Genomic DNA, 11,089 nt, shown 5'->3' on the forward strand with positions numbered 1-11,089 from the left:
GTTAATTGTGAATTAATCATCAACCCTAGGCATGACTATTATTTATAGATCATATCTTTAAATAATAGTCCAAGTCAAAGCCCAATTCCTAATCCCAATCAAACTACACTTAGCCCAATCATTCTTATGACTAATTAAATGCTAATGAGGCCCATTAATGGGCCTCTAACTTGCTTAACCCATTACCCTTGTGTGTTACCTTATAGGATCCATTCTAAAGGGCTTTGGACTATTTGACTAGTCTAAAGATCATCTCTCATAATCTAGCAACAGAGGATGACGCCCCAATAGAATGAACTTATTATCTCCATAATAGTGATCCTTGATATATCTAGTAATTGCACTTATAGAAGACACAATTCCTTCAATAGTATCTCACAACATCCTCAATTATGTCAACTACTTCTTCTTTCGTCCTATTCATTATAGGACCACCGGCTCCTCCATCTAGGCATGACTTGCCTTGAGCTCTCAAACCTCCATAGAAAATTTGGATCACTTGATAAGTAGGAATCCCATGATGTGGACATTCTCTTTGGTAATCCTTGTACCTCTCCCATGCTTCATAGAGATTCTCATTGGGTCTTTGCTTGAGTCCTTGGATTAATGCCCTAGCCTCCGCCGTCTTATTTTGTGGGTAAAAGCGAGACAAGAAAGCTCTAGTAACATCATCCCATGTTCTAAGCGAATTGGGCTTAACCTCTTTATCCAACCACTCTAAGGCACGACCAATGAGAGAAAAGGGAAACAACTTTAGCCGAATGAACTCTAGAAAAATGCCGTTCACCTTAATGGTATTGTAATACTTCTTAAATTCCTTTAGGTGATTCAACGGACTCTCACTCTTGGCTCCACTAAATTGCCTCCGTTCTATCAAAGTAATCATGGTCGGTCTTATCTTGAAATCGTTCGCCGGTGTTGTAGGTGGAGCAATGCCACTCTTAAACCTATAAGCACCGGGAATGCCCAACACCTTCAAAGCTAACCTTGGATTCTCTCCCATTCCTCCTTCTTGCATCTCTTCCTCAAACTCCTCTTCACTTGAAGAACTATACTCCAAAGATCAATTGGCTATTCTTCTCCTTGAGAGTGTCCTCTCGATTTTCGGGTCAAAAGGCACAATAGATCGATCACGAGCGCTATGCATGAAAATCTCAAAAGAAATTGTTAGAAACATGGCTACAAGTGTAGCCTAAAAGAAAGAAATAATTTTTTTTTTTTGTGTTTTTCAGTTAGATGGAATAGACTCAACAACAATATACAATCACGACACCATTCCCCAGCAACGGCGCCATTTTGGTCGATGATGAAATGGTAGGTTGTTGGACTAACCTCCCCAACCGATCAAACAAAATTTATAACACTCAACCAACCCCTATACAAGTATAGTAGTAAGTTAAGGGTCGAACCCAAAGGAATAGTGAGTGATGGTCTATTGTCTTTTGCTAAGCTATCTCGAAATCAAAGGTAGGGTTGTAATGCTAAAACTAGAGCTAACACAACAATTAAACTTGTAGAAATCAAAGATGATGAACACTAGGGCTAGGATCCACATGCATTCATAATGGAAATGGCTAATTGGGAGGTCAAATTGGCTAAGTCAAACAATGTGAGGGAAAATCAATCATGCAACCAAAAGAGCATATCAAGCTATTCTCCTAGAGGTCTAACAAGCGTCAACTACGATAAACTCTAGCTAGGAAACCTCACAAGACACCTCAATCGTGTAAATGCAAGCCACAAATCAATGGTCCGTATCAATGTGAACTTACAATGCAATCTAGTGCAACAATCAAAGTTGGCCAATATTCAATTAATCACACACATGCACATGATTCATCAACCAAGTTTAATCACATCATCAACTCCATCAATTATCCCCAATTACCACTAATCCATTACTCATACATGCTTCACCATTGCCCTAGCAAGTAAACTACTCACTAATCATGGTAATTAAGATCAAAACCCAACTAATCAACAATTTCATCATGATCACATTAAGAAATCTAAAATCAATATAAAAATCAATGAATCTTCAATCAAATTTCAATCAAACATCAAACAATCAACAATCATATGAAAAACAAATGAAATCAACTAAAAATCAAACTTATATTGAATCAAAGATGAGTAAACCTTACAAAACTTGATCAAAGATCAATTGGAATGAAGAAATCTTGAATCATCAACAATACACCATGAATTTCTCTCTCTTCAAACTAGAGTTTCTCTCTCTAAAAAATATGATCAAAAGTTCTAATTCTCTCTCTAATTACTTCTCTAATTATCCTCTAATCATACTCTCTCTAAAAATAGAAAGAAACTGCTATATATACAAGGAAAAGTCATTTAGATCGTCCAAAAATAGACCCACGGAGATGCGCCGCACAAGGGGGAAAAAAGGGTGCACGAAGCAGGGTACGGGCACAGACCCAGGTAGGTGCGCCCGCACCACCTTGGTGCGTGGCCGCACCTGCCCTGGGTGCGCCCGCACCAAGGAGGGTCTTCCTTCTCCCCTTCTTCGATCTTGATCAACCTTGTGCGCATGACTTGGTGATGGTGATGAACATCAAAGTATGCAGTCTTGAAATAAGTATTTTGGTGGGTTTGTGGCATAGATGATGCCCCCACCGCATACGTGCACCGATCTCTAGACTTGCCCCTTGAGTTCCTCCAAACTTGAAGCTCCAAATGCTAGCACAAGGCATCCAATATGATGAGAAATGTAGAAGGGAAGCTCGGAAATCTTTGGAAGCTCGATCATAACCTAAAAACAAACGAAAACAAACAAATAATACAGAAAAACAACGAATAAACAAAGAAATGCACAAAATAAAGAAACAAACTATGAAAAGCACAAAGTAACGAAATAAAGAGCAAAACTAAGAAAAAACTAAGGAAAAGAACTACAAAATGAAATGAAAATCATCCTAAAAGGGATCAAATGAGTGCCAAAAATGTCACTTTTCAGTTCCCACTAGTTCAAACCAACTACCTTAGCATGCTTTATCCTAGAATCAACCAGGCATACTCTCAAACCGTGCACACCATTACCATTTAGGAAGAAAAGCATTTAATTATACAAGTGCAAACGTTATTATGTCCAAAGCAAGAACAAAACAAAACACATTGCAAATTTGCCTTGATAGAAACGAAAATCTTTTTGGAGTTTTTCAAAATATAAGAAACATGGAAAAGCATATAGAAGGGTGCATAGCATATATGAGTCAACATCCACCAAATATGATAGAATACTCTCCCCCAAGCTTGAATGAGACAATACACTTAAACATAAATCAAATAATCCATGGGAGGGGAAAACAAGGAGATCAATCCAACAAACCAACATATGTCCAACAAGTCATCATCCACTAGAGAAAGAGCAAGGAAGGATATTACCGGATATTAGGTGGGTGAAAATACTCGCAAATTACCCAATTTAACCTTTCAAAGCTAATTTTTCAAGAATTGAACCTTGTTTCCATATGCTAGCAAAAATAGGAGTCAACCTTCTTCTTAATCCAAATCGAAGCACCGAAGTATATCAAGTCATGTACCTAGCAAAAGGAACAGAAACATTTCCATGAGAGAAAATCTATTCTAAAAAGAAAAGAAAATGAAAGCAATAAAACACGGGTTACTACCCGAGAAAGGCTTGCTTAAGGTTCAAGCTTGACCGCTCTAGTAAATAATATTGCAACGAACGCAAGAGCTTGTCAAATGCACTACTACACATTTCATAAGAAAGTAAGTGCACATGATAAAAAAAGGCATGCAACAAGTATGGTGCACACCTATGAGGAGAGAGATGCCAAGAGAAGGAAGAAGAATCAAAAGAAAACTCAACAAAATAAGAAGAAAAGGGAAGAGAAGAAGAAAAAGAAAAAGAAGGCAAATTCTCGTCAAAATATTTTTGGGTGACAACATCACCCTTATCCCCAATTGGAGACAAATGAGCCACATGCAAATCCTCATAGACAAAAGGGTCCCCAATAGGCTTATCAACAAAGGAAGGGAGAAAAATAGGGCAATAGGGGATGTGGTCAAGCTTTTGAGGGAATGGGGTATGAGAAATAGGCAAAGGGTTAGCTACTCCCTCAACACAAGGTTTCACATCGCCAATGAGGACATGAAAATCAATGATAGAGTTCTCAAATGAAGATCTCTCACAATCTACATATCCCTCAAGCTCAAAAACTCCAAAGGAATCAACCTCATCCTCCTTTGCACCACAATAAACAACCTTTCCTTCCACTAACTCAAAACTTAAGTCCTCAAAATCGTGCATGAATGGATGTAAATATAACTCAAAATCATCTCTCTCCCATGAAGCATCATCAATGAACTTGCTTAAAAGGCTATGGCTATTCCTTATGCACTCAATAAACACATTTGACATAACCTCAAACGAGTCCAAATACTCATGGATAGAAGAGTCACATTCATACACTTGAGACTCATCACAATCAACAAAGGAAGAGATGTCTAGACTCAAAATATCATCATCACTTTCGACTCTCTTTCCTTCACTCCTATGCTCAACAATAGAATCCTCACACACTCTTGGTTTCTAGAAATTACCATCATCACCCTCAACACACACAATGGATTTGAAATTTTCCCACACAAGCGTCAAAGATGACAATTGGCTTTCTAGCTCTTCATTTCTCCTTCTTCCCTCCTCAAGACGCTCCTCACTCTTTTTCATCATCTCCAATTGACATCTCAAACAATTAAGAGTCGACTCCTTTTTAGGCCCAAGATCATCACTAAGCTCAACATGCCTAATTTGAGTTTCCAAAGTAGCAATAAGAGATTCAGAAGGTGTAGGAGATTGAGGCTCAACAAGAGAAGAAGAAGTACAACCAAAGTTAGGATCATCATCATTACAAACATGAGCATTTTCATTAAATAGGGGATTGGGAGCATTTTCAAATGTATGAGATTTGTTAGCTTGAACATGCAACACATTATCATGAACAAAAGAGGAAATAGAATTGGAAGCATTTGTTCTAGGTTCAACTATGGGATCATGTGACACATCATGGTAAATCATGCTAACATTGTAAGAATTAACACATTGCACATCAAAAATAGAAGCACGCTTACCCTTATTATAGACTTCCCAAGCAAACCAAACATAAAATTTCCAAGCATCTTCAATAGAAAATGCTCTAAATTTACCATTATGCATTCCTTCAACTATATCCCTAGTTTGCTCATTCAAACCAAGATAACAAATCTCACAAGCCTCCCAAAAGACTACAACAATTATAGTCAAGAAATCCCTTAAGTCTATTGAAATATTCACAAAAAGGCTCATCATCATATTGAGAAAAAGATAGACATGCCATTTTTACAAGCAAACAAAAACAAATAAAAGAAAAGTATGAACAAAGACCTAGACTCAAGTAATCAAAAACACTCAAACATAGACACCGTTCCCCGGCAACGGCGCCATTTTGACGTAGGGTGAACTAGGTCGTTGGATTAATCCTCCCTCAGCCAAACAAAATTTATAAACACTCAACAAACCTAAATACAAGTATAGAGGTAAGTCAAGGGTCGAACCCAAAGGAACAGTAATGTCTAAGTGCTTTCAATTATGTGCCTAAGCTAGGTCGAAGTCTAAGGATAAAAGGCGACACTAACAACTACTTAAACGAAGAAACCGAACGAATAAAGTGCTAGGGATTAGGATTCACATATAATAGCAATGAACATAGCAAATTGGGGTAGGAGGTTGACTAAGTCAAGCAATGTGAGGGAAGATCAACCATGCAACCAAAAGAGCATATCAACCTATTCTCATAGAGGTCTGACTAGCGTCAACTACGATAAAATCTAGCTAGGAAACATCACAAGACACCTCAATCGTGTAAATGCAAGCTACAAATCAATGGTCCGTATCAATGTGAACTTACAATGCAATCTAGTGCGAATAACTAGGGTGATCAAGCCTAAATCAAACATAGACATGCACATAATATATAATCGATTAACCAATTTAATCACATCATCAACTCCATCAATTTCCCCTAATCTACATCAATCCATCACATCATATAAGCTTCACGCTATCCCTAGGCAAACAACTACTCTAACAACATCATCAAATCAACAAACAACTAAAGAAATCAAGAATCATCAAAATATGAGGAACAATTACACTAATCAAAGATCAAATATCAATATCAAACCAAACAAACATGAATTAACAAAGCAAAGCAATAAAATGATCTTCAATACAATTGTCACCTTGAATCTTCAATCACTCAAATCACCATTGAAATTCCTCACTTTGTCTCTTTAAAATCTACTCCTAAAACTAACCCTAAAACTAGAGAGAGAAACTCTTAATTAAACTAAGAAAAATGAATTCTAATTCTACTTCTAATTGTTTCTCTCTCTACCCAAAATGGGTAATTATAAATACAAGGATTAAAGAAAAATAAAATAGAAAAGAAAAGAAAAGAAAAGAAAAAGAAAAGAAAATAAAATAGATTAATAAAAGAAAAGGAAAGTACAAGAAAACTAAAACAAAAAGAAAATTAGAAAAAGAATTAGTCCCAAACAATTAGAAAAATCGGCTCAGGGGAAGTCGGTTTGCTGCTCTTCCAAATGGGAATTAATCTCATGCTTCGCAATTCCAAAGACCCAGAATCGCGCGGCCGCAAAGGTTGCGAATGCGGCCGCGCCTGTTGAGGTGCGAGTGCTTTTGCGAGACTGCTGCTGCGGTGGTTCAATTGGTGGTGAAGTCGGTGTTTGCTGCGGCTGGAGCAGGGGCGAATGGTGGCGCAATTGGTGGCTTGAGGTTGCGGGATGAGAGTGGCGAAGGTAGCTGATTGGTGTATGGAATTGTTGCTGCTGTTGTTAGCGAATTGGGGAAATAAGGGTGTTGCATGATGGAGTTGGGGAGTAGCAATTGTGGCATTCGGTGGTTGTTATGCTGGTGGTGATTGGAGGGCTGCGGTGGCTGCTTTGCGGAGGTAGATGCGTGGTGATTGGCAGCTAATTGGCTGTTGCAAGGGCTGGTTTGGTGATTACCTGGAGGAAAGGAGGTGCGTGAGTGGTTTCGGGTGGCAAAGATGGTGGTCAGGAGGTGTGTAATTGGAGGTGCGGGAAGTTATGGGGCTGAAATGGAGTTGTTGCTGTGCTGATGTGTGCTGTTGGAGGTGTTGCTACCATGTGTTGATGGAGTTGTTGCTTTGCTGTTGTGTGGTGGAAAAGGGGAACAGGGGAAACGAGGGAATAGGTGGGTGGTGAGGTTGATGGTGGGCACGAGCATCACCCTCGCAACATGCTCTTGATGAACACCAAAGTATGCAGTAGCAAAACACCTTTTTAGTGGGTTCAAGGTTATCCGGCTTGCGAGCGCAACTTGAGAGCTCAAGGACTTGAACTTGGAACAACCACCTACAAATCGCAATTAAAACAAAGGAATAAAATCAAATAATATAAAACTAAAACCAACAAATAAAATTAAAAGAAATAAAATGAAAATGAAAATAATAAAAGAAGGAAAATATAATAAAATGAAAATATAATAAAGGAAAGAAAATGAAAAGAAAATGAAATAAAATAAACTAAAATAAAATAAACTAAAATAAAACTAAATCTATAAAATCTAAAATAAAGAGAAAGCAACTAAAATAACGAATTAGAACAAATAAAGGAGAAAATACTAGAAAAACCAAGGAATGCACAAAAGCCACAAAATAAGAGAAGAAAGATAAAATAGAGAGAGAAAGCATAAAACTAAACATTTATTGAGCAAGAAAGCAATGAAAAGAGGATAAACGACCTAAATGCTCATCAAATTGGTGCCATTTATGACACCCATCAATATTCATAATTACAAAAATATAAATAATATTATATCATACTAAAGAAAATAGTTGGAGTATAATAAATAATTATGGATTACGTCACAAAGTTATATGTAGGAAAATATTATTACATAGTATCAAATAAACAAATAATTTTTTGTCAGATGTTTATAAATGGAATATAATTAACAAATAGTACAGTAATTAAAATATTATTGTAAATAACTATTTTTAAAGCATATTGTTAGTAACGATAACCGAATTATTTATCATTCGTTTATGGACGGTTTTTTAAAAATAATAATCAACAAATTCAATGATATTATTCGGAATAATATTTTAATTACTATTAGTAAATATTAATATATTATTGTATATTTTGTTGTAAATAACAGTTTTTAAAGCATATTAAAATAATAATTTTCTTCTTCAAAAAAAAAAATAACAATAACTGTCTATAAATATTATTTTAATATAGACGTCCATACTCTAATTATAAGCAAGTTTATAAGCACTAATTAGTAAATATTGTTAATAATGAGATTAGTAACAATATTTAATACCACTGTAATATAAAATTTTTAATTACAGTTTAATTACAGTGACATCTAATACATACAGTATGATGCATCTAACAAGTCCTTTGCGCAAAAAACTCTTCTCAAATATACAGTATGACGCATTTACAATTCTACTAACAATTCATTGTGCACAAAACACAAAAATAGCATGGATATCAGCCATAACTAGAGAGCGAACGAGTCATACTGGCTTACTTTTATGGAGAAGGGCGATGAGCGTGCCAAACGAAGGAACTCCTGTAAAGGCAATCAAGAACAATTAATTCAAAGAACAATAAAACTCTTACAAGAAAAGAGTGTTATAGTTACGCAATGATTATCATACCGTTTTTGAAGCTGGTAGTGCCGTCAATCGGGTTTAAAACCCAAACATAATCAGCATCCCTCTCCTCTAGAAACCAATCCCTCTCCTCGCCAAAACTAACGATTCAAAATAGAGTTTTTAAATATTTAATCAACAAATTCAACTCAATCAATTTCCAAAAAAAAAAGGTTAAAATCGATCACATACATTAAATGATCAGGAAAATTCTGTAAAATTACAAAAATTAAAGCATCCTCAGCAGCTAGGTTAGCAGTAGTGGTTTGCTCAACAATACATCAATCTAATAACAACAAATCAACCAAATTGATCAATTAAAACTGGAAATTAAAGCGCAAAAACAGCGAAAATCTAATCATAATATACCTTTGTCGCAATTATCAAAGGTTTGAATGGATTGAGGTTTCCGGCAGCATCGGGGGCTTCATTGGCAACGTGCACAAATTCGTCAAGAATTTCGCGGGAAAATTCAAAATCGAATTCGGATGGAGGTGTTCGAAAATTGGCGATTATCGTCAGAATACGCCGTCGCATAGGGAGGAGAGGAAGGTGAGAAAGGGGGAACTTGCACCACTTCAGTGCACGGCGTCGTGGCTTTAGATGGAGTATACAAATGCCGTGGGTTTTCTTAATTTTTTGTGTTTACAAATTCTTAAGATTACTGATTTTAAACTCCCGCGCTACTTGTAGTTGAAATCAAAAGCCCTTAATATCGGGGCTTAGCCCCTCGTTTAAAAAAAAAAAAAAAAATTACGTCCAAATATTTTTTTTTTTTTTTAAAAAAGGAACAACAATTGAATATAAACTCTATTAATAAATTAAGGGATTAAGGGCCGGTTATTGTTAAATAATAGTAATCAATTTTATTTTATATAACGTGTTATTTTTTTTTCTTTTACTCCCTCTGTTCGACTGTCTCTGAATTAGTGGTCTATTACTCTGTTCAACCGTCGGCGGAGGGAGTTTAATTACAGTGAAATTACCGTATATGGCACAAGACCTAATCTAAAACATACAGTATGATGCATCTACAATTACTGTGTATGTCAAAAATACTCCTTTCATGCATTTAAGTAAAGTGACATCTAAAACATCTAAAACAAATAACATTTTTAATATTACTGTAATATAAAATATTGTTACTAATTAAACATCTAGTTATAATAAAACCGTACGTGACACACATAGTAAATAAACTGTAATACATATTAGTATGACATTAGTAACAATACTTATGTCATCATTTCCTTTTTAAATAATTTCGCGCCTTTTTTTTTTGTTGCCAAAACTTCTTTAAGAATATTTAATACTATACAATAATATTTTATTACTGTTTGTTAATTATATTCCATTTATAAACATCTTACAAAAAATTATTTGTTTATTTGATACTATGCAATAATATTTTCCAACATATAACTTTGTGACGTAATCCATAATTATTTTATTATACTCCAACTATTTTCTTTAGTATGATATAATATTATTTATATTTTTGTAATTATGAATATTAATCTTATTTTGCAATTTGATAATTATTATAAATAAATATAGTGTTAAGCTAATAATAAATATAGATAAATTACCGTATATGGCACGAGACCTAATCTAAAATATAGTGTATGGTAATTTTTATTTTAGTCATGCACGGTAATTTCCACATAATTTTTATTATTAGTTAAACACTATATTTAATTATCAAAACTATCTAATTGCAATATAAGATGATGAAAAATTCATAATTACAAAAATAAAGATAAAAAAATATATTATACTAAAGAAAATAGTGGGAGCATTACATGCATGACTAATAATGTGTATAAATGGATTATGTCACAAAGTTATATTTCGGGAAATATTATTGCAAAGTATTTCGCATTAAATATTGTCTAAGAAGCTTTGACAAAAAAGCACAAATAAATAAATAAATAAATTTAGTGGATACTTTTGTTAAAAAAAGATGTCACATGTCATTCTCAATTTCACCTTTAATATAATGTTTAGTAATAGTTACGTTATAGATATAGATTTATGTATTAAAGTTGATTCGATGCACATTATTTTTTTTTATTTTGTACTATAAAATGTAAATTAAATCAATTGATTGTAATAAAAAAAAAATCACTTTGAGCAAATAATATCAATCTTAGTAAATATTGTTACTAATTAAACATTGTTACAAATATTGTTACAAATATCACTGTAATATTTGTATCATAATAATCTAATTATAAGCACTAATTTAGAGCACTAATGCATTAAATTCGTTTATGGACGGTTATTATTTTAATATGGACGGTTATTTTTAGGAAAAATTGCTCCCATTAATCTGAACATTGCCTTGTCCGCCGAAA

At 34.5% G+C, this 11,089-nt stretch overlaps 1 pseudogene; it reads left to right on the top strand.

The window, feature by feature from the left end:
• The first annotated feature begins 512 nt into the window (after positions 1 to 512).
• Positions 513 to 586, top strand: LOC145596280 (small nucleolar RNA R71; annotated as a pseudogene).
• Positions 587 to 11,089: the final 10,503 nt, after the last annotated feature.

Source organism: Chenopodium album, chromosome 19 (assembly GCF_948465745.1).
Source record: "Chenopodium album chromosome 19, dcCheAlbu1.1, whole genome shotgun sequence".
Lineage (NCBI taxonomy): Eukaryota > Viridiplantae > Streptophyta > Magnoliopsida > Caryophyllales > Amaranthaceae > Chenopodium > Chenopodium album.